Below are 24517 nucleotides of genomic sequence, written 5' to 3' on the forward strand. Positions count from 1 at the left end.
GGAGTTTGGCAAAATGGTTGTGACAATGGCATTTGTATCCGGGGTTCTCTCTAAGGTGGGCTGCTGGACAGTTGTCCTGTGTGGAAAACACAAATTTACATACCCTAACTTTTTTTTTAACTTTCATTTGTGCAACAGCTTAGTATAAGCTCCATTCCATGCATAGGTATACAAAAATTAGATGGAACTATGCTTGTGACATTTATTTATTTATAAAACACATTATACTTTTAATGAAATACTACATTTTTATTCTCTTGCATTTGCTACTTCATTAAACAAGCGAGGCTTGTCTGATGAAAGTACATGGTAGCTAACTAAGAGGAAAGGAGAGAGAAAGAGAGAGTGGAACACATCCAGGCCTACCAAGCCCTGAGGACAATATTCCTGCTCAGAGTAGCCAGTGCACAGAGAAGACCATAGTGATGGACCTACCAGGAAACATGACATCCCTCACTGACCCATGATACTACAGGGGACAATGCTGGAGACGCCCAATCTGACCCCACCACACCACGGTGTAGCACCAAAGACATGCAACGTAGTCTTTGGACCAAAAATAGACTTTGAGGCCAGGGAGTGACACCCCATCAGACTCGACTGGAAAAAAAATCTCATAAAGGTCAACAAACAGACCTAGAACTATTTATAGGCTTTCTTTTTTGTTGTTGTTTTGTTTTTGTGCTTATTACTGCTTTTGCTTGACTATAAGATAGGTGGGATAAACAATTCAAAGGAACAAACAATGGGACTGACAGTTCTGGGGTGGGAGGGTAGGGCGGACATGGGAGAGAGGAAGAGGGGAAGGTGGGGTGGTGGTGGAGGAAATGAGGTTTCAATAAAAAGAAACCCAGGGACAAGGGAACAGCAAGTGATCTAAAATCGATGGCAAGGAGGGCATAGGATGCCTGGTGGGGCTTGATCAAATACAATACAGCCTAGAGGAATTACTGAGAGCTGAATGAAGATCGATCATGATAGTGGGAAAGGAGGAAAGTAAAAGGAAATAGTGGAAAGAAGTAGGAGGCAAGGACATTTATAAAGATCTAAATACAGGCATGTATATGTGTAATATATTTATATATAATGATATAGAATAGATATATGTACATACACTTATATGTTAAATATTAAGGTAGCAGACAGACATTGGGCCTCTACTCAAGTACTCCCTCAATGCAAGGACACTTTGTTCTAATAACCTGGCATTCCATAAAGCTCACCTTCCTCAAAGAATTGCTGAAGACAAAATGTGTGCATAAGCAAATGCCGTGAAGAAAGCTGATGGTATCCAGCTATCAAAAGATATAGTGTCTGGGGTCTTAAAACACTGAAGATAAATAAGTGGCCATCTAGCTCAGAAGCAACAAAGTCCACATGGAAGAAGCACACCAGGCTGTGTGATCATGAGGTGTCCATAGGATTAGGTATCAGGCATCAAAGACCAAGAATAAAAAATCTTACCAATGTGAATGAGGGCGTGGGCAGAGTGGAGACCCAAGCCCATCTGTAGACAATTGTACATGCCCTCACAGAAGGGTCACAAGGAAGAGATGAGCCAGTCAGGGTGCAGTATAACACCAACTAACATACAACTTTCCTCTAGTTCTTTAATGCTTCCCCCCCCCACTCACCCCAATATCATGACCCCAATTCTACCTTATAAGTCCGGCTAGACAAGATCATGTACACTGGGACAGATAAGAGTTCACAACACAGGGAATCCAGGACAGATAAACCCCTCAAGACCAATAATGAGAGTAGTGATACCAGGAAGGCAGGGGAAAGGTGGAGGGAGAGAGGGGGAACCAATTACAGTGATCAATATATAACCCCTTCCCAGGGGACAAACAACAGAAAACTCTGTAAAGGGAGACAGCAGTCGGTATAAGATATGGAAAAAAAACCAATAATTTGTAAATTATCAAGGGTTCATGAGGGGTGGGAAGGGAGGGGAGGAGAAAGGGGGAAATGGAGCTGATACCAAGGGCTCAAGTAGAAAGAAGATGCTTTGAAGAAGATGATGGCAACATATGTACAAATATGCTTCACACAGTGGAAGTATGTACAGATTGTGATAAGAGCTGGAAGAACACTCAATTAAAATGATTTTAAAAGACAAAATGCCAAACAACCAAAGGTTAGTCTTTCAGCTTTGTATCATGCCCCAAATCCCTGGGTGATATTATGAATGAAATATGCAGTTCCTGCGTGTGTTCAAAGAGCTACAAATACTGTGAGAACAATTGCTGAACCAGGTTTTACAAAAATGAATATGACTAGTGTCTAATTGGCCTACCTCTAAAGATATGGGATCCCACTCCTACAGTGAAAATATAGTTAAGGGTGAATCACACAACCAGTGATGTTTAGATGATGCTTAGATGTTGCAGAGAATTTGCAAGTGAGGACAAAAATCAAAAATCAATATGGAAATAACTAACAGTCTTTTTTTTTCAGGTACTAGTTAATACTTTATTAACATGTTTAAACGTTTATAACAACCTAGTTTAGTATGTCTTTTATTGTTCTTATTTAAGAATTTATGAAACCATAAACTAACTTCCATTCTATATTTTTAATGCTTAAAATTGTGATTAGGGCAGTGAATTGGTTGTTGAATTATATGAATTCCACCACTGATCTGGCCACTTGAAAATACCATAGTTTGATTTAGGCAAAGCTTATTCCTGAAAGTGACATTTTTGCTCATCGATGTTTTTTTAAAAAAAATCATTTTATTGAGGGCTCATACAACTCTTATCACCATCCATCCATCCATCCATCCATCCATCCATCCATCCATCCATCCATCCATCCATCCATTGTGTCAAGCACTTTTGTACATTTGTTGCAATCATCATTCTCAAAACATTTGCTCTCCACTTAAGCCCCTGGAATCAGCTCCTCATTTTTTCCTCTCCCTTCCCAGTCTCTCGTCCCCCATGAATGCTTGATAATCGATAAATTATTATTATTTTGTCATATCTTACACTGTCTGACTTCTCCCTTTACCCACTTCTCTGCTGTCCGTCCCCCAGAGAGGAGGTTATATGTAGATTCTTGTAATCAGTTCCCCCTTTCTCCCTCGCCTTCCCCCCACCCTCCCAGTATCACCACTCTCACCACTGGTACTGAGGGGTTCATCTGTCCTGCATTCCCTGTGTTTCCAGTTCCTCTTTATACCAGTGTACATCCTCTGGTCCAGACAGATTTGTAAGGCAGAATTGGGATCATGACAGTGGGTGGGGGAAGCATTCAAAGGTCTTGTGCACCGGATTATTCAAGCAATGTGTCATTTGCTTTCTTCGCTGTTGCTTCCATGAACACCAATTATGGACCCAAGCAAAAGGAAATTTTTTACAATTTCAATCACTGTCTGGTCTGTTGGTCCAGTTGTGAGGATATTGGTTTCAGTGCACTGATGTACCATCTCTGTGAAGACTGTAGCGTTTGATCTACATCACCCAGTGCTTTAGCTCTTCCTTGCTCTCAGCAAGCAGTCATGTTATCTGCATGTCCCAGGTTGTTAATAAGCCTTCATATTGTCCTGCTTCTTGAATTATTTGCTCAGTATTCAGCTGTGAGTATGGAAAAGGATACAACCTTGATATAAATTTTTCCTGATTTCAAGCCATTCAGTATTCCTCCTGTGCTGTTCAATAATGGCCATTTACTCCATATACTGGTTCTACATGAGCAAAATGAAGTATTTTGAAACTTATATTCTTTGCCATGTGATCGGTAGTTTGTTAAGATTTACACAGTAAAATGCCTTTGAATAGTCAATAAAAGACAAGTAAACATCTTCCTAGGATGCCCTGCTTCCAATCAGGATCTATCAAATGTCAGCAATAATGTCCCTTTTACTAGCTCTTTTCTCAATCCAGCTTGGATTCCTGGCAGCTTCCTGTTAATGGACTGCTGCAACCATTGTTGAATGATCTTCAGCAAAATTTTACTTGCATGTGATATTAATGATATTATTCTATAATTTCCACTTTCTGTTGGCTCACCTTTGAAATGAATACAACTGTAGAAATACACAAAGTCCTGAAAAGAGGACCTGGCATATAATGAGACTAGATTTACTTTGCAGGTCACCCCTTCCAAATTCTCAGGCTCAAATTTTCATGCTCAACCCACGGGTGGCTACATGACATAACGGGTTAACTGGTCCAGGCCAGAGATTGGTCCAGACATGGGCGTGAACGACAGGTCAGCCCAACCAGAGACAATTTTGTGACTTTTGCTATTTTAATTCAGGGAGATGAGGACTTTCATCTTCTGCCTGGTGACATTAAACAACATTACGGTCCATCTCAAAGGACTGTGCATGAGACTGAGGTCAAAGCAATGTGACACAGGGTCTAACAATGGGGAAGAATGGAACCCTGCTCACCTTGAGCACGCACCTGACCTAGTCTTGCCTCACAGTGCCTGAGAGCACCACTTGTTGGTTTGAATCCCAGATCTGCCACGTCTTCTCCAGTGAGCTTCCTCAAGTGAGTCCCTGCCACTCTGTGTTCCTTGGTTTCTGAATTCCTCAATTGGGATAATAGCTGAACATGCACTTTGAACAACTGGTGCAATGATTAAATGAATTAAAAATTTAAGGTACTTAGACCATGCTGGGCAGAGTAGCGTTCAATAAAAATCAGCTCTTTCAGGACCGCTTCTGTTACATAACTCTTCTGTTATAGGATGCAATCATTCTTCTGTGGGGCCTAAATAGATGTGACTTGGATGTCGCTCACATGTTACCCAAAGAATGTTGACTAATGAAATCATTTTGGAGAGGACCAGAATTTCTAGACCGACTCAAATGCCTCTCATGTGAGAACAAAGGGGATAATTTGCAAAAATAAATTGAGCCGGTAATGAGTCAAGAAGAGACATTTATGCATAATCTTGTGGATGGCCGCAGTGCTTCTCAAAGAGCATTTATTGTGGTTTATTAAAACCATGCCTGCTGGCTTTACTAATGGAGATTTGGTTTGGTGTGATTGGGGAGATGCCTCAGTAAGTGTGCATTTCTACCAAATGCCTAGGTGATGTTGGTGCTTCTGGTCTTTGAGAATCACTGGATGAGATCAAAACTGTGAGATTTATTTAGCTTTATTTAACAATGTCTTTCATTACCCTACCTTATACCAAACACTGTCCTGAAGGCTTTATTAAATAGATAGTTAGATAATAGATAGATAGATATAAATAAATAAAACCCAACTCAATGCCATCAAGTGGATTCTGACTTATTGTGGGCTTGTAGGACTGGGTAGAACGGCCTCTGTGGATTTCTGAGACTGTAACTTCATGAGAGTAGAAAGCCTGGTCTTTCTCCTGAGAAGCAGTTCATGGTTTCAAATTGCTCACCTTGGGGATCGACACTTAACCTCGTATGCTACCATGGCTTCTAAGTGCTTTATAAGTACTGCTTAATTTTATTATCATAACAGCCCTATAATATAGTAATTACACTATTTTAAAAATAAGGACGATCAAATGATTAAATGACGTACCTAAACGTGTCGGTTAGGAGTCAGGAGCAGATGGAATGGATCCGCAGAATGCTCCAGGCAACTATTTTAGGCTGCCTCCCACTATTTTCTGCTTCTCAGGAAATCAGTGCTCACAATGCTGCATCAGGATGACATGAACCAACCCACTGCCAGTGTATGGATTCTGGCTCACAGCAACCCTGTAGAGCATTTGGAAGCTGTGGATGTTGATGGGAGTGGGTAACTTCACCTTTCTCCCTCGGAGTGGTTGGTAGGTTTGACCTCACAACCTTGCAATTTGGTAGTCCAATACTTACTCAACAGAATCACCAAGACTCCCTAGAATGAATGACATGGAGGTGGGTTTGAAACATACAGAATATTGGGTAACCTCGAGGTATGGCTCTCTTAATTCGGGGTGTGTGTGTGTGTGTGAGAGAGAGAGAGAGAGAGAGAGAGAGAGAGAGAGAGAGAGAGAGAGAGAGAGAGAGAGAGAGAGAGAGAGAGAGAGAGAGAAAGGGAGAGGAGTCCTAGTATAGCTCTCCTGGCATTAAAAAGCCATTAAGATAACGCCTAGGTCTACAAGAGGCTCAGTTTGACTCAACTAGTAGTCAAAAAGCCACTCTGAAGGAAGTCCTGGTGATCCACTTTAATGAGATTACAGGCAATGTCATTAAAGGAACACCTATGGGATAGAGTTCTACCCTGAAACACAGGAGGCTGTCCTGAGTCAGATGGATGGTGATAGTGGGTTTTCTATTATTTTTATCACTGGGTTGAGGTTTCTGAATGTGAGTCCTAAAGAGTATTAAAATCTCTTGCTGTTCCTAGTTCCTGGGCTCTCTTACCTGGTAGAAATTCCTTCAAAAGTCAAAGGGGAAGCAGGGCTTGGGGGTGACTTCTACAGCCTCCACCCCAGACTTGGGGCATGGGAGAAGTCTTGGGGGTGGGTAGGTGGTATGAAAAAGCTGTTCAATAAGGCCTGCGAGTCACCAGGAGCTAGAGGTTAAATGCTGCTTCTAACTAAGATCTGATAAAATCTTTAGCAACAATTAGCACCTTGTCAGCTCCTGAGAGCAGCAACTTTACCTGTTTTAGTTCATTAAACTCCTTCCCTGTCTGCCTGTTTTCAGGATTAGTAAGGGAAATTCAGCAAAGGCTTGGCAAGCAAGATTTGGGGAGTCCTGTCTTATGCACAGAATTGCATTAACACATAAAAAAAATTTTATTTGGTGGTTTATTCTTGGAGCAAAATGAGGAACTGGATCTACTTACACTGCAGCCTGGCACTGCAGTCAGGTCAAAACCATGAGACACTTCACGGGAGGGATGGGTGGGGCGGGGGACCGGAGGTGGGTGTGGGTGGTGGTGGTGGTGAGGGTGGGTAAGATGAGGCTCTCGACTCCCATAAGAGTGTGCAGTGTCAATTGCTAAGGAAGCGTTCCACTTTGTCTGATAGCAGTGGGGCCACTAAAAGGAGTTTGTTCTTTAGTCCCTTCTTCTGCGTTACCAGGCATCTTTAGCGGTAATCTGGTCCAAGGACATTTTCCCAGTCTCCCCAACTAGCACTGCTTTTCCCTCCAAGCCACCTCCCTCCCTTTATAGAAGCAGCACAGAGAGGGGAGATGACTTTTTTAACTGTTAAAGACCTGGGTCAAGATCAGAGCTCAGAGAGCAGAACTATTTTAAAATAAGTAATAATCCAAAGGTTAAACTTTGATGGAGTCTGAGGTGGGAGCAAAGTTCTTACCTGTTTTAAGTCAGTTGCAACACAGTGTCTGGATTTCCTGGTGACCTTTACAAAGTACAGTGTTCCCCTCCAGGAATATTGCAGAGCCATTTTGGTTATAGGGACTCACACAGCAAAAATAACTCAATTGGGTCATCGGCCTCTGTTTTGAATTTGTTTTTGCTTTTGTTTAAAAGACAATTCTTGCTGCCCAGGAAACAGTTCAGACAAATTTGAAACAATAATGGAATTTCCGTATACTCATGTGTTTGTTCATTCTCTCATTCATAATTAGTTCGTCAAGTGTCTCCTGTGGAGAGATAAAAGGAAAAGATATTAATATTATGGCCTTATTCCGGGAGTTTTCGCAATCAGCAGCGAGAGAAGCATATTCAGGGCATTGCTCAGTGAGTTTCATATACAGTATTAGGGGGCTAGAATTAACATTGACTAGGGGCCAGAATGTTGGAGCTCTGGTGGTGTAGTGGTTGCTTATTGGGCTGCAGTCCACAAGGTCAGCAGTTCAAAACCGTCGACAGCATGGCCATGAGAGACAGTTGAGGAACAATGAATTCCTGAGTTGGCACAGATTGTCAAGGGCTTGGATACTTCCCGCAAGGTTGGACCCCCGTAGGCTACTTGAGTAAAGGGTGTGGAGATCTATTTTTAAGTGATCATAGTTATTGAAAACCCTCTGCATGAATTTTTCTCTGAAGTACATGCAGTTTGCGCTGTTAGACTGGGCTCAGTGGCAACTGGTTTATGAGGAGGAAACCAGATCGGTTTTTCATAGGTTAAGTGACTAATCTTCCCTAAAGCACCGTGGTGTCCATGCAATGATAGATGAGGAAGTTGATGCTTAGATAAATTAAATTACCCAAGATCTCAGTACCTGTTAGTAACAGAGTTTCTCATTTAAATTCTTTAGACAGAATGCTTGTGCTATTTCTGCTCTGCCATGAGCTACTGGGCACATTAGTGGGCGAGTCTGTAGGTAGATTGTACACGTAGGTTACACAAAGAGAGCATTTCTGACCACTTACATTTAAGGGAACTTGCCGAAATGTGCATGGGAATGGGTCAAGTTGGGGGGGAAAAGCCACACACTCTTGGTGGCCAGTTAAGTAAAAGTTATACAGGACAATAATGAAACATGGATTAACAGGAAATTCAGAGCCAACTTATGGGAAGAGTTGAAGGCGAACTGGAGGCATCTCAGGCCTGGAAAAAGACGAGGTTTTCTACACTTTAAGTGTTTCATGAGTTATCATGAGTTACAACTGACTCAATGGAAGTGAGTCTTCTGAGTGAGAATCTCTGGGTGCTTTAGCTGTTGTTTGTTTTTTAAGGTTAAGGTGTTTTTTTTAATTTCATGATAATTTCAGTACTTCAATTAGCAATTGAACGAAGAACAGATTTTTTAAATGAATCATTTTATTGGGGGTTCTTACATATATTATAACAAACCATATATCCATAATATCAAGCAGACATATACAATTGTTGGGCCAATGATTTCTAAATACCATATTTACTCCAGTAGAGGCCGAGTTTTTCAGCACATTTTTAAATGCAGTTTTTGTGGTAAAGTTAGGTGCCTCAGCTGATATTCGGATTGGCTTATACTCAAGTAGATAGAGTAATATCTTTCTTCTTGATCCCTCTGATATCAGCCCCTCTTTTATTCCCCTCCCTGACACACCCTGCCACCCCGAGAACCCTGAATATATTACGTATTATTGTTATTATCTATACATATCTTACACCACCCATTCTACCCCTTCGCCTACTAGCCTGGTATTCGCCCCCACACCCCAATGGAGGTTATTCTGCAGTCATTGCTAACCAACCCCCCTCCCAGCTCCCTCCCCCCTTCCTTTCCATACCACATGAGGAACTGTATTAAAGGAGTATTTGTTCATGTCTTCCAAGTTGTCGAATTCGGTGGCATGAAGATCTGCTGGCTGCTTATCGACAGGCATTCGTCACATTTTTATGTGAAGCTTCTTACCCAAAGCCCAATAACCTAAATCTGACATTCTTGTATGTGACCCACAGAATTACTTCTGATTGCTGACATTGGCTTACTTTTCTTTACCCTGGTGTCAGCAGCAGCAGCGGCGGCGGCAGCAAAAGCGATTTACCCTCTCATTTCAGTCATAATAAGCATTGACAATGAAAAGAAACGTAAGTAGTCTTGAAATTACACCCAGTCTCTTCCTGAGTTAGTAACAACCCCCCCCCACACACACACATAACAAGCATCATTGAGAACACTATAAGCACTCCCTTTGCACCCTTCCAATGTGTGTGCTGCTATTCTTTATCTCAGAAGGTTAATCATCTTTTGTATGATCATTAGAGACTGAAATACTCAAGACTTAATCCATAGTAATGGATCTGTGCCCATGTTCAATCACACCTATAGGAGAATAAAATATGGATTCTTATCTCTAGAGGAGATCACATCTCTAAACTCTGGACCTACATCTTCTACTTCAAAGGCACCAAAGTTTGTTTTTTTAAAAAACGAAGTCATCATATTACACTCAGCCCATCCCTCTCTTTCAGTAATCATCCACCTTATTTCCTGTCTCACGTATTTGACATCCCGAATATTGGCATTATCTACAATGCCTCTCTTTTCAAGCTTCCCATTAAATTCCCACAAGTGTTGAATATTTTTCTTATGTATCCCTGAAACCCATCCACTGCTCTCTGCCTCCAACACTCAGCCCATGGCAGTTGAAGCTATAGTTTCTTGCCTAGACTATTGCTCTCACTATTGCTATGTTCTTTTACCCCGTCTGTTTTAATTTTATTTAACTTAAGCTCTCTAATTCAGAGATGGGTATTTTCTTTAAAAAGTAGGAAGCTGAGAAATAGAACTCAGAGAAAATTTCCCCAGGACAGGCAACAAAATATGACAGATAGATTAAATAAAAACACTGCTGGCTGTGATGGCAGAAAAGGGGTGGATTTTTAGAGATAAAAGATGGAGTGAAAGTGAAAATATGTAAGATCTTGTACTTTCCATGACAGTGAATACTCTGCATTTCAAGGAATCATACACACAGAGAGAAAAAGCAGACATCAAAAACTTGATCCAACATAAAGGGGAACCACCAGAAAAAAATATATATTTTTACAAAATAAACTTATCACCTTAAAAGTACTCTCCATTATATTTAATACATATGTCAAATCTGTGATTGCATTCTTGGAAAGATTATTAAATTCATCTGTTTGATTGTCTGACAGCACCTCCCTCATTTATTTCTGTCACCTTTTCCACGTCATTAAATCGCTGTCCTTTCATGTACCTTTTTTCATTCACTGAAACAAAAAGAAGTGACATGGAGCAGGGCCAGGTGAGTGAGGTACATGGGGCAAGAGATGCATGCTGTTTTTTGCTAAAAACTGGTGCACTGATATTGCTGCATGAGCAAGTGCATTGGCATGGTGACAAAACCAGTCTTTCATCTGGCTATAAATCAGGCCTTTTTTTTTTTTTGTCACACACTGTTACACTTTCGTTTCAGAACCTCTAAAAAGAAAGCTTGATTAACAGTCTGACCTGGTGGAATGAACTCCAAATCCACTCCAAGTAGACATTTTCAACTTTTGGGAATTTGAGGGACGTCCAGAATGAGGTTTGTCATTAATCGACATTTCAGTTTTCTTGAAGCAAGGTAACCACTCATACGCTTGAGTGTTTCCTACAGAGCTGTCCTTGTAAGCGCTGTTTAACATCACCACAGATTCTGCAGCATTTCTCCCAAGCAGGACACACAATTTTACAGCCCCACACTATTCTCTGAAATCATCCATCACCAAAAACGAGGTTTGAGTGAAACTGCTTTTACAAAAAAAATAATTCACTCTGACCAGAGAGGATCTTCCCATGTGTGTTAAACATGGTTCTCTAGAGAAACAAAACCAGGAAACTTATGATTTTATATATGGATATATATATACACAGCAGAAAGGAATATAACAGCTAATTAGCCCACACAGCAGTACAGAGGGCTCAGCTCAAGTCACTACCATGGAACAATTAATATACTGGAAGTCCTTCAACTCATGAGAGCCACTGGGTCCAAGTTCAAGGAAGCAACAGCTTCCTTGAGTCTTTTGTAGGGTAATGAAGGCAGTCTGGTCACAGGCAGCAAACAGCAAGGCAGGTCACCAACAGCGAGCAAGATGACAAGGTCTGACAGTCCCAAGCTCAAGGGATGCATGCACCAGTAGCGTGGTGAAGCAGGTCTCAAAGGAACCTCAAGCTCTAGTGACATGATCCGCAGGTTGGCTGTCCCACAGGCAGTGTAGCTTGAGAACTGAGGCAGAGAACTAGCAACTGCATGCTAGTCCAATTACCAGAGAGAAAGAGAGAAAGAGAGGTGAGGCTTGCCCAGCCATTTATCTCTTTGCCTTTCAATCAAGCTGCGACCTTATTTATCCCACATGTTCTTATTGGCCAGGTTGGCATCATAAACCTACCTATTACACCAGGTGACGTCACTGGGTGCACTAACTCAGAGTGAGGTGCTTGGCTTGCCTAACAAGAAAATGCATACCACAAAAGCTCTACCCAACAGAGCTTTATTCATTTGGGGTGGGGGTGGGGATGTACTCCCTCAGTATTCAGGAGAAGATAAAATTAGAAAAACCCCAAATAAAGTTAAAATGTGAGGGAAAAATATATTTTATACTCTTTAATTGAGAGGACAGTGAAAGTCTCTGAAAGGTTTATCTTTGATTCCATCTAGAGTCAATTTTTTGAACCTTTAAACATTCATATTATTGTTTTTACATAACATTGACTCAGTTCCGACACATAGCAACCTTATGAACAAAAGAATAATGCTGGCCGGCCCTGTAACATCTTCACAATTATAGTCATGTGAGCCAGTGAGTAGTTATTATTCTGGATTTTCAGACTAGGAAAAGAAATCCTAAACTTAAAATGTATATTAAAATAGGCCTAATTGGCCCTCCCCCTAGTTTCTTGGGGACTGTAAGGTCCGATCTCAAAGAATTCCCCCAGAAAAAGGGGCATAAGTTTATAATTAAAATTAATAAAACTACATGAAAGGGTAAAACCACGATGAACTGATTATTATTTTTCTTGAATTTTGCTCTTACCAATTTAGATAGTTATAACTCATTATTTCTTCAAACATTTTTCTTCTCCTTTTCCTTCTCTCTGTCAGGTGTTCCCATTGTGTACTTGATACACTTTATGACAGTTTATCATTTGTAAATACTAATTTTCTTTATTCTGTTTGTTTCATCTCTCAAACTGCATAAACCTGGCTGATTTATTATGCCTGCTTGATGAAGTTTGCTTGTCTTTTTCTTCATAGGCTCAAATCTGTTATTAAGTCCCTCTGGTGAGTTTTCAGTTCAGTTTTGTACTACTCAATCCTGGAATTTCTGTTGGGTTCAGCTTTCTACTCAAGGGTCTTGTGATAATCTCCATTTCATGAAACATCATTATCTTACTTTATTTTCATTCTTTAAACATGCTTTCTTTTCAGTTCTTTGAGCATATTTTAAATAGCTTATTTACAGTCTCTGTCTAGTCAATCGAATATCGGAGCTTCCTCTGGACAATTGATATTGTCAACGCTGTTTCTTCTATATATATCATATTTTCTTTTCATGTATCACTTTATTGTTTTTAGCTATACAACTTAATATAACATGGCTACCTTAAAACAGAGTAGCCTTGTCCTTTGGTTTGTTGCTTTTGCTTATTATTGTCATTTGTTCAAATTACTTATTTGCCAGATATTTCTGCTCAGAGAGTAGTATAAATGAGGCAAAGAGAAATCCCAGGGCATTTATGTGCCTATTGTTTCTTGAATCCTGAGTTGTCTTCTTTTCTTTATTTTTAGAATTTTCTTGTTGTTGTTGAATAGAAGCTGTGTGTTTTCTTTGCCTTTTGAAGGCAGTGTAAGGAAAAGTGCATCTCTTCCTTCTGTTTCCATAAGCACACTCCCTTTGGCTTTTATTTAAATCACTTATCAGATATATAGTTGTGTCTTTTCTGAGTGATTATTTGGTTTCTCTTTCCTGGTGCACTGTAAGCTCCATGAAAATGTCTTGTTTGCTTAATGATGTAGGGATGGAGTCTGACCTCCTCTGAATTCACAAAGGGGAAGGAGGATCAAACTCAAAATCAACCCCAGGACTAAGTCTAATGAGGGAGTGGTCAGGTCACACAGACCTCCACCCTCCAACCTTCTTTACCAATCCTGACACCAACCATCCTTCCAAAGCACTCCCTCCTCCTTACGGGGTTCAGAAATTCACCACAGTGGCCACTCACAACTCAGATAATATTTAAGATTACAAGGTTTATTACTGAAATTAATAGGTTACAATAATTAAGCATGAGAAATACTTGGTATAGTTGCTTGGTCAGGCCATTCTTTTCTCAAGCTACGCCCATGGGCACATCTCTCTTGAGTCATAGGCCTGCCAGCCCTGTGGCCCCTTGGTTTCCATTCTCAGATGGGTAATATGCTATTGTTCCCTGGGCTTAGGGGGAAATCATGCTAGCATCCAAGATGATAACCTTTTGATAGGAACAAACTGATGCTATAGCTAATTTTGGAAAATCTTAGATTTTCTAAATGGACAGTTTCAGGTTTGCCAATCATTGACTATGTAGCTGTGGATTATCCAGCTTCTGTTCCTTAAATCCTCATTCTTGCATTGGATACAATGATAGCTGCTATTTCATTTGAAATTTGGAGGACTGCTGTATATAATATTTAAAATATTTTATTTTTCACTATATTTTATTGTTTAAATTTTTCCAAACCATTTTATTAGGAGCTAATCCAGGCACCATGTCATCCCATAGTTCAATAACATCAAGCAATATTGTACAATTGCTACCAAAAATCAGTTTCGGAATATTTTCTTCCTTATTGAGCTCCTTAATATCAGCTCCCCTTCCCTTCCACCTCCAGGCCCGCCAGGTACCCTTATTCTACTTGTTGTCTCTCTAGAATCACCCATCCTGGGTTTCATCCACCATGAAACATAGAAAAACCCATGGCAGAGGGTCAGGAAGACAGCCAACAATGACAAAATACAAGAGATAAACCTCGATATGAAACCAAAGCACAGAAAATATTAAAAACCATCATTGAAGGAAGGAATATTATCAGAGCTTACACTGCAAGATCCTGGTTTGCAGGAGGCTCTGGATGACAGTGGAGGCCCGAAGGACATCTGCAGGATCTACACAGGGAGTAAGCCCCCAATGACTTCCCTCTGACCGTAATGGAGGGAGGGGAATAACTTGGCTGTCAGAGAGAGACTGCGTATTGGAGAGACAAGTAAAGTAGATTAAAATGGCAAATCTGACTTGAACGGTTAAAAACTTGTAATGCAATACAGTTTGGTCTTGATCTGTTTTTTTTTTTAATATTTACTTTTGTTGTTGTTGAGAATATACACATCAGAACATACGTCAATTTAACAAACTTAAATTCACTGACCTTGAGTACATTCTTCAAGATGTGTGATCATTCTCATGTTTCTTTTCCAAATTGTTTTTCCTCCATTTACACAAACTTACTTACCCTTAAGCTTCCCATGTAACCTTTTGAGTTATTGTTAACAATTAGGTTTTTAAGAGAGATAATGCTTAACTCATACATTCTTTGCTAATTAAGCTAAGCCACTGTTTGTGTTAAAAAAGACTTGGGGAGATTTTTTTTTCTAAAACTATGACTCTAAGACAGTCTGTAAGCCTTAAATTTTTTAAACATTTTATTAGGGACTCATACAACTCTTATTACAATCCATACATATATATACATCAATTGTATAAAGCACATCTGTACATTCTTTGCCCTAATCATTTTCAAAGCATTTGCTCTCCACTTAAGCCCTTTGCATCAAGTCCTCTTTTTTCCCCCTCCCCGCTCCCCCCTCCCTCATGAGCCCTTGATAATTTATAAATTATCATTTTGTCATATCTTGCCCTGTCTGGCGTCTCCCTTCACCCCCTTTTCTGTAGTCCTCCCCCCAGGGAGGAGGTCACATGTAGATCCTTGTAATCAGTTCCCCCTTTCCAACCCACTCACCCTCTACTCTCCCAGTATCGCTCCTTACACCCCTGGTCCTGAAGGTATCATCCACCCTGGATTCCCTGTGCCTCCAGCTCCTATATGCACCAGTGTACAACCTCTGCTCTATCCAGACTTGCAAGGTAGAATTCGGATCATGGTAGGGAGGGGTCGGGGAGGAAGCTTTTGGGAACTGCAGGAAAGCTGTATTCTTCATCGGTGCTACATCGCACCCTGATTGACTCATCTCCTCCTCTAGACCCCTCTGGGAAGGAAGCCTTAAATTTTTTATTTAAGGCTTAAAGCCTGTCTTTGGGCAACAGTTTTAGAAATTAAACCAGACTCTATGGAGCTAGACAGTGTGAATATTTGAAATTCTGTTCTATGTTTTCTCCCTTTGGTCAGTATTTGTCCACATATGTTTTGGTAAATACAGGTAGCCAGGCACCATCCAGTTCTGATCATATAGAAAATGAGGCAGTTGTTCCTGACATGTAAGCATCTTTACTCAATAAAAAGGTAAGAAAAAGAGGATCAGAAAGAAGATAGAAGAGATGAGTTTGTTTGTTTTACGTAGTAGAGTTTTCAGTAATGGCGATGATTGTACTTATCCATTCACAATTTTCAGGCCCCATAATCCTTGTGACATATGATAGCAAGAAGGGAGAGGAATTTTCCACGGAAAAGAGGCCGCACCCAATCTACTGCACCATTCATGATTACGACAGCAAAGGAAACTTTTCAGCAAGAGGATCTACCAAGATACTCGCCTCAGGCTCAAAGCATTGCACTTGAGGACAATGACGAGAATTGCCCAACCAAACTAAAGTCACCGCCACCGCGAATCAATCCGGACCCACAGCAACCCTTACAGGACAGGGCAGAATGGCCTCTGTGACTTTCTGGGAGTATAGCTTGTCTTACATTCTACAAGAGGAGAAATCCGTTTGACCATGGTTGTCTCAGTTATGCGTGGATTTGTCATGGCTTCAACTCTTGTTATACAACAGAAAGAGGTCAAATCTATGGGTGTAGTTTCACTAGATGACTTGCTAAACAGGGGCACACACTCCACTCTAGGCGCCATCCTCCTTATACTTACTTAGAATATCTTTATCCTTAAGTCCTTAGACAAAAAAATATTTTGGGCATCAAAGGCCGATGTCCCTAGGAACTAAATTACTCTTTCTGCATTTTAAAACCCTGGCAAAGCATCTGGCAGCTAGCTAGAACCAGATGGGCAGCATAGAAGTCCTAGAGAAATGTGACACAGGTGGATGACACGGACAAAGCTCTCCTTCTCAGCAGGTGTGCGTTGCTGAAGTCCCCAGAAATGCTCTCACGGTTTGGCTCGGCCTGCCTTCCCCCGTGGACCTGCACACCGACTGATGAAGAAGTGACTGTGGTGGAGTGATATTTTCCATGACCTCTCTTTCTGTCTTCATTCTCTATGGGGAACAAAGAAAACAAGAAACTGACCAGAAGGCCAAGAGCAACAGGATGTAGTTCCTGCTGCAGAATTGGACATTGTTGATTGCCAAATTCTTTGGGAAATATTTTTCTCCCCTGGGTTAACCGTGACATTGTCCTTTCTATTATTTTTTTGCTTCACACAAACACTGTAATCATTGCTTCGCTGTTCCCTTAACCGGACCCTCTTTCTCATCTTGCTTAGAAAATGGGATATGCTTTGGTTGTCTGCCCTTCCTGTTCCACGCTCCTTTTTCTTCGTGGCATAAACGATGACAACCCTCACCTAGTTATAACATATGTGAGCGCATGCACTCATGCAATCATTTATTTATACAACAGCCATTTGTTCTTGGCTCTTACTGAAAAGGCACTGAGCAAAGCAGGGAGGCACGTGGTTCTCCGGAAAGTGAAGTACCAGAACTGATATTCTACAGGACACACCAGCGTGGCCACCCTGGTAATTTATCTGTCCTACTTATGGTTTGTGTCATACTAAACTCACTGCCCCAGAGTCAACGACGACTCACAGTGCCCCTCTCTCTGTGGGTTCCCGAGACTTCAATGGTTGATGAAAACTCCCTCTTTCTCCTGCAGAGGGGCTGGTGGTTTCTGCACTGTCCACTGGCAGATTGCAGCCCAGTGCATAACCGCTACACCTGGGCTTTCATTATTCCTCCTGTCCAGATACGATTTACTATTCCATCTCTTTGTTGTACCATGGCAGCCTGCATGTTTCCCTGATACTGGAAACTATGCCACTGGTCTCTCAGAGAGGTTACTCGTGTTGGGTAAACTCAGAAAAATTAGGGGAAAAGGCTAGGAAAGTCTATTTTTGAAAATAAGCTTTCGTTTTTTATCCACTGAAAATCACATGGATCCTAACAGAATACTGTCTGCTAGACAGCTGGAAGATAATGTCTATCTGTTAGAAGGCACGACACAGTAGCCCAACACCAGCTAGACCTGTCAGTGATCGGGAAGATGGCACAGGACTTACACATGGCCAGTAGGACTTGGAGCCAGCGTGATGGCAGCTAAAAGCAACATAACTATGTAGCATATATTAACTAAGGCAGAATTATTATATCCAAAATCAACTTCTCTCTCGAGAGCAAACACATACATTGAGCCATGATTTAAATGAATTATTACTAAAACACATCTTGATGGTTGAAGATTTACTCTTGATATCTCCAGTACAAGCAATGAGTGTCAGCTAACTCACAGGCTTACACCTCTTGCACTTGAAAACTTACCGCACAGACACAGAGCTGACAGGAATGTCGACAGTCTGCTGGGTCCTTAGTTTAGAACTCAGTCTTAAATTTACGACTCAGAAAAGGGTTCTGACTTGCCCAGAGCCACCCAGTTAATGAGAACATAGACCTTCCCATTCTAAGCGTGGTGTGTCTGAAGTCATAAAGATCTGGAGCATTGTTGCCAGTTCTTGTGAGGTGCCCTGACATGCAGATACAATATTAAGATTTTTTTTTTAAAGCCAAGACTGTGCATTATCAAAATTGTGAAGGGAGCATGTGCAGACAAGTGCATCTTCGTTAATGGTTGAAAGAAGATAAATAAGTGCAATGACATGGCGGGGGAAGGCTCTGTGCGACCACACGTTGAAACCGCCTGCCTTTGGTGCCATTGTATTTGCCCTTTCCGCGTGGCACTTCAGCAAGGCCTTCGCTACCATCCCTTTAGCTGTCATGACAACCGCATGCATGGATTTTCCCAAAGACGGTACCGTTTCAAGCAATATGTCTCAGGCATTTTAATATTCAGATGCTCAGAAACATGCCCCCAATTTTTCTACACACACAAGCAGATACACACACAGGACAACAGATACTTTAGAAACAGATGTCACTTGCTAGATCTTAGGCCTCGATAGTTGCTTAACAATATATGTCCACCGCACAGATTAGAAACCGCAGAGAGCAGGAAGCAGAAAGACTGACAACAAAAAAAGTGACAGCTGACAACAGCCTGATGGTGATAGAAGAGGCAAAAATAAGGATAAAAATCATGGCAGTGAAGGGCCGTTCTGGGTGGTGAGCAATCACTGGCGACACATCAGGACAATGTGCCAGTACAACAATGGGCAGCACTAATGCAAATACTAGGAAAGCAATAAAACATTGCTTTAATGCCCTTTGTTTAAAAATGCCAGTATAGCTATACCGCTCACCATACCTATATGTACAAGCACATATATGTGCACGTGCACACACACACACACACACACACATTAGAAAGATTTCTCCTGAAAACTGCGGACGTACATTCATGGTGATGTATGGTTGTAATAATGTAATAGGTGTGTTATAAGAGAAGGAATGAGGAGAGAGAGAATATTCTTTTATGTTCTTAGATGATCAAAGTCATCATTTTTCCTTTATATTGTCTCCTGTCGCCTTTCAATGAACCATCGTTAACTCAGGCTGATCAGCGAGGCTGTGCAAGTGTAGAACAATGATGCTGACAAACCAAATAACGCTACCAAACAGTCATGACATGGACCACAGGAAACCCTCCTTCGGATGCGTCTCCTAACTTGGGGTTTACCCGTTCCCGGGATTCCCGTGTCTTTGTTCTGGCACGACTCTGCCTGGATGAAGCTATTGTGTTTGGGACCCGCTGGTGCCCAGAGAAGCCTCCAGGCTTGACACTACGATGCTTTTCCGTGGTCTTATAACCCTTTGGGCATTTCTACTTGCTGATGCTACAGTCACAGCCCTTAGTGTCCCCTGCCCCCAGTAGTATCCAGAATGTTCCAGGACCCAATGTTCAATCTGACGATGCACGATGATGGCGCCTGCACTCTGTCTCTGATTCAAACCATAGGCGGGCATGTAGGTGGAGGCAGAATCCAGCCACTCGGCACACCGCTCCCGTGGTCTCCTGTAAGCCCTTCACCCCATGCTGCACCCCTTCACCTTTCTTCCCCACGGCACGGCTCACATAGTTGACAGACAGTCATTCCTTAAAAACGAATCCAGGTTTTATCAACGGGCTGACCCACAGCTCTGTAGTCAGCTGCCATTTTTTAACCAAAATTCCTAGTTCTCACAAATCACAGTCCTAAATGGGCCAAATCAAGAGGTGCTTAACCTGCAGGGGTCACCTCTTATGAGTCTTGCAAGTGCTCTAGAACCCACCTTGATTTAGCCATTGGGTGGTGACTATTTCGGAGCAGATTCCAACCAGCTCCATACAGGGACAAGGTGGCAGCACTTTGCTTCACCGCTGATGGATGAATGAATGTTTCTCTTGTTCATCTCCCAGCAATTTGTTCTCAGATGCATGTCATTCAATTCTGTGGAAGCTCCGACAGGGTTTAGAATCAGTTCCTGGCAATGCTGACCAATGTAGAAGGCACCAATGTGCTTGTTTTTTCTCTTCCATTCTGTGTTCCATAGAAACTGTAGTGTTCTTTAGAAACTGTAGTATTCCATATAAACTGTAGTGATTGTGTTCCATATCAACTGTAGTGATTTGGGAGGCTTTGTGCAGAGTTTGGCCAGAGAGGAGGAGGAAATGGAGCCCAGTTTAAGACTCTCCTTTCCCAGCCTATCTTTACTGAGTATTCACGATGTGCCCAACACAGTTGAAAACATTTGCATGATTTAACAAATTGAATGTACTTGGTGTACTTTACAGGCTGAAAAAGTGAGTCCATGTGTAACTGATTTGCCCTGAGTAGCATTTGCTATTATTGTTAGCCGCTCTAGAGGCTATTGAGTTGACAACATTAAATCATAATGACCATACACACCACAAATCTAAACGTTGCCTGGTTGTGTGTTCTCTCGTACTCACTGGCATATTGTAGTTCATTGTTATGACTATCATACCAATCCATCTCCTTAAGAGTCTCCATAGCCTTCTTTGTATTCTACTTTATCGAATCATTCCAGCAATTGAAGGCTTCTGATGATGCGTCTAAAGCAATCAGGTGGAACAATATTCTGTTGTGACACGTGAGGTTTTCATTGGTTATTTATTTTATTTTTTATTTTTGCAAATAGGTTGCCAGAGCTTTCTTCCTAATCTGTAAACTCTGCTCAAACCTTCCACCCTTGGGGACCCTACTTATGTTTGAAACATCAAAGCCATAGTAGCAGGCACCATCATGGCAACACACAAGCTGCCTCATTACCACTAAGGGACAGATGAGTTGTGGCCAAGATTCCCAGATGGCAGAATCAAAGGAGGCCGTGAAGCTGGTTGAGTCTTCAAACTCTTACCTCAGCTGTTCTTGCCACTCTGTAAGACTCAGAACGAGTCTTCTACTCTTTTGAAGCCTTGATTATGCAGACAGGGCATTTCTCGGCAGCTGGAGGCCATTCTGCATGAGGTCATGCTTGATCCAGTTGCTTGGAATCAAGGGTTTCTGCCATTATCTGTTAACAAATGCCGGTCAAATGCAAGGTGCTCAACCTTTCTCGGATTTGGAGGGCCACAACTTCCACTGTAGAGGACTCACTGAGGCGGTCCCTGGACCAGCATGCAAGCATCTTCCCGCCACACCATGAGAGGGCAGACTAGTCCCTTTGACTCTGCTACTCTCTGGGGGTAAGCAGCTCTAAATGTTTCTCATAAGTTTCTCTCTCTCTCTCTCTGTCTCTCTCTCTCTCTCTCACTCACCATTATAACTACAAATGGGAACACATTTCACCTTGTATGTCACAGGAGCACCTTCGTGACTCGAGCTGTGCAATTCTCCTGTGAACTAAGGGACCAGGTGTTCCCTGTTCAAATGCAGCTCACCCTTTCCTGCATGGCTCCCACCCACACTAGACCAGCCAGACTCGCCTCTTCAGAGACTGGCTTCAAATGCCTTTCACGAACCTCTGCCTAGACCTTCATGCCTCAAAGACTACAGTGCTTAATGCTGGGTTGGACCCCCATGTCCAAAAGCTGTCTCACACCTCCACTCAGAAATAGCAGCCGGCCATGCTCCTGGCCAGTTTATGATACAATAACTTCCTGGGAGCATGCTTATAAATATTTATTGTCCTAAGCGAGAGCAGTAATGGGCTGCTATTGAAACACACCTGCTGGGTAAGAAAGGAATAAAGAAGCAAAGGACACACACACACACACACACATACGCACACATAGTTATGCCCACAATATGAAGGTCATTTAGGCATTTAGCCCTAAGATCAACTGTACAGAACCAGTCAACAACTCACTGCTTTCCCAGAGGCTCCGATTCCAAAGAATCCGTGTGCTCTGTGAGGAGGCAGGACAAGGACTGGTTTTGTTTTCAAATGCTGTTTCCCCCTGAGAATGATCATGTTTAATGAACCCCATTTATATATAGAATACTGAAATAATTGCAGGATAAGAAAACGTGGCCTGTACATCTTACCTCCCAGGGCTGGTAGTGTGACACCGTGGAATATTCCTTTCTCTAGGTCTGGTACGGTCTTTGGAGATGGCTCTGTTACATTTAATACCCCCATCTCTTTAAAGAGTTTAAAATCTTCGGTACTTTTAAAGCTGAAGATGATATTTTGTTGTTCTGATTTGTACCTGTTTGGTTTTTGAAGAATGCTTAGCAGCCCAATCAATAGAGAAGTATTCCGGCGCTATTGAGTGTCTTTTCCCTGACATAGGTGATGGGAATATAAAAGTGAATTGGACAAATCCTGCCTCCAAAAGGCTTATCATCTGGGAGAATCCAAAAGGGATGTTTTCCCCACAATGTAGAATGGATAATGTCCATTCTCCTGGAGTCATCATTGTTGTTAGGTGGCAGTGCATTGGTTCCTACCCAGAGCAATCTTGTGCAAAACAGAATGACACCCTGCCCAGTTCCCACCATCCTCTCAGTTACCCCTATGCCTGAGTCCATCCCTGCAGGCACAACAACCCATATCCTTGAAGACTTGGCCCTTCTTCACCCCCCCCCACGTTATCAGACACGATGCCCTTCTCTAGGGACTGGTTTTCTCAAGGACATGATCAAGTATGTAAGACGGAATCCCACCATCTTTGCCTGTAAGGAGCTCTCTGGCTGCACTTATTCCAACAAAGATCCTTTTAACAGCCCATGAACCAAACAGAACAGAACAAAACAAAAAAGTCACTACTATTGAGTCGGCTATATCTCATAGTGACCCTGTATTACAGGGCATAAACTGCACCCCCACCACCACCCCTAAGACCCCTTGGGAGTTTCCAAGACTGTAGCTTTTTGTTTGTTTAGGTTTTTTTTTTTTTTACTGTAGCTCTTAACAGGAGTAGAAAGCCCTGTCTCCCAAAAAGCACCTGGTGGCTTCCAACTGCGGACCTTACAGTGCCCAGCCCAACTCTTTACCCATACTTCAGCAGTTCACAGTACTGTCAAGATTCTTTTCCTGCACCACAATTCAAATTCATTGATTCTTCTTCAGTCTTCCTCATTCAGTGTCCAATGGTCACATGCATATGAGGCCACTGAAAATACCATGATTTGACTCAAGCACATTTTAGTCCTCAAATTAACATCCCTGATTTTAAATATTCTAAAGAGGTCTTGTGCAACAGATTTACCCTATGCAGTGCATCTTTTGATCTCGGGCAACATCAGCCTTTTCTCCATTTATCACGATGTTGTCTATGGGTCCAATAGTGAGGATTTTGATCTTCCTTACATTGAGCTGTAGTCTGTACTGAAGGCTGCAATTCTTGATTTTTATCAGAAAGGGCTTCAAGCACTCCTCGCTTTCAGCAAGCAAGTTTGTGTCATCTGCATACTGCAGGTTGTTAATAAGCCTTCTTCCAATCCTGTTACTGCATTTTTCTTCATATAATCCAGTTTCTCTGATTATTTCCTCAATATATTCCCACATCCTTCTTTATTTTAAAATCATGCAGTATTGCCTTATTCTATTCCCATACTTGCCTCTTGATCCATGTACAAGTTCTGCATGAGTCCAGTGAAGTGTTCTAGAATTCCCATTCTTCTCAATTCTTCTCAAGGTTACCTATCGTTTGTTATGATCTACAGAGTTAATCAACTTGACATAGACAATGAAGCACAAGTCAACATCTTTCCGGCGTGTTCTGCTTTGAGCCACTGTACATATGACATGAACAATGATACCCCTTGTTCCATGTCGTATTCTGAATCAAGCCTGAAGCTCCGGCAGCTCCCTGTGAACGTACTATGCAACTGTTCCCAGATCATCTTAAGCAACATTTTCCCTGCATGCCATATCTATGATATTGTTCTATAATTTGAGCATTGTGTTAGGAAATTTTTCTTTGGAATTGATGCAAATATGAATATTTTCCAGTAGCTCTTTTCCTAATTTCCTGGCATATAAAAGTATGTGCTTCTTGTGCTTCATGCACTTATTGAAATATTTCAATTGCTGTTGTGCCAATTCCTGGAGCCTTGTTTCTGGTTAATGCTTTCAGTGCTGCTTGAACTTCTTTCTTCAATACCATTGATGCTTTGCTTAGATGCTATGCCCTGAAATGATTGAATGTTCACTAGTACTTTTTGTTACAGTAATTCTGTGTATTTTTTTCCATTTTTCTTTTGATTCTTTTGCATCCGTTCAATGTTTTCCCATAGAATCTTTTAATATGGCAAAATTGAAAATGTAATGAAACACTATTTCAAAATTCAAGGCTTGAGATTTTCCTTCAATCCTTTTAGTAAGATACTCCTAATAAAAAAAGAAAAGAAAAAAATGATGAGGGCAAAGAATGTACAGATGCGC

This window comes from Tenrec ecaudatus, chromosome 9 (genome assembly GCF_050624435.1).
Source record: "Tenrec ecaudatus isolate mTenEca1 chromosome 9, mTenEca1.hap1, whole genome shotgun sequence".
Classification (NCBI taxonomy): Eukaryota; Metazoa; Chordata; class Mammalia; order Afrosoricida; family Tenrecidae; genus Tenrec; species Tenrec ecaudatus.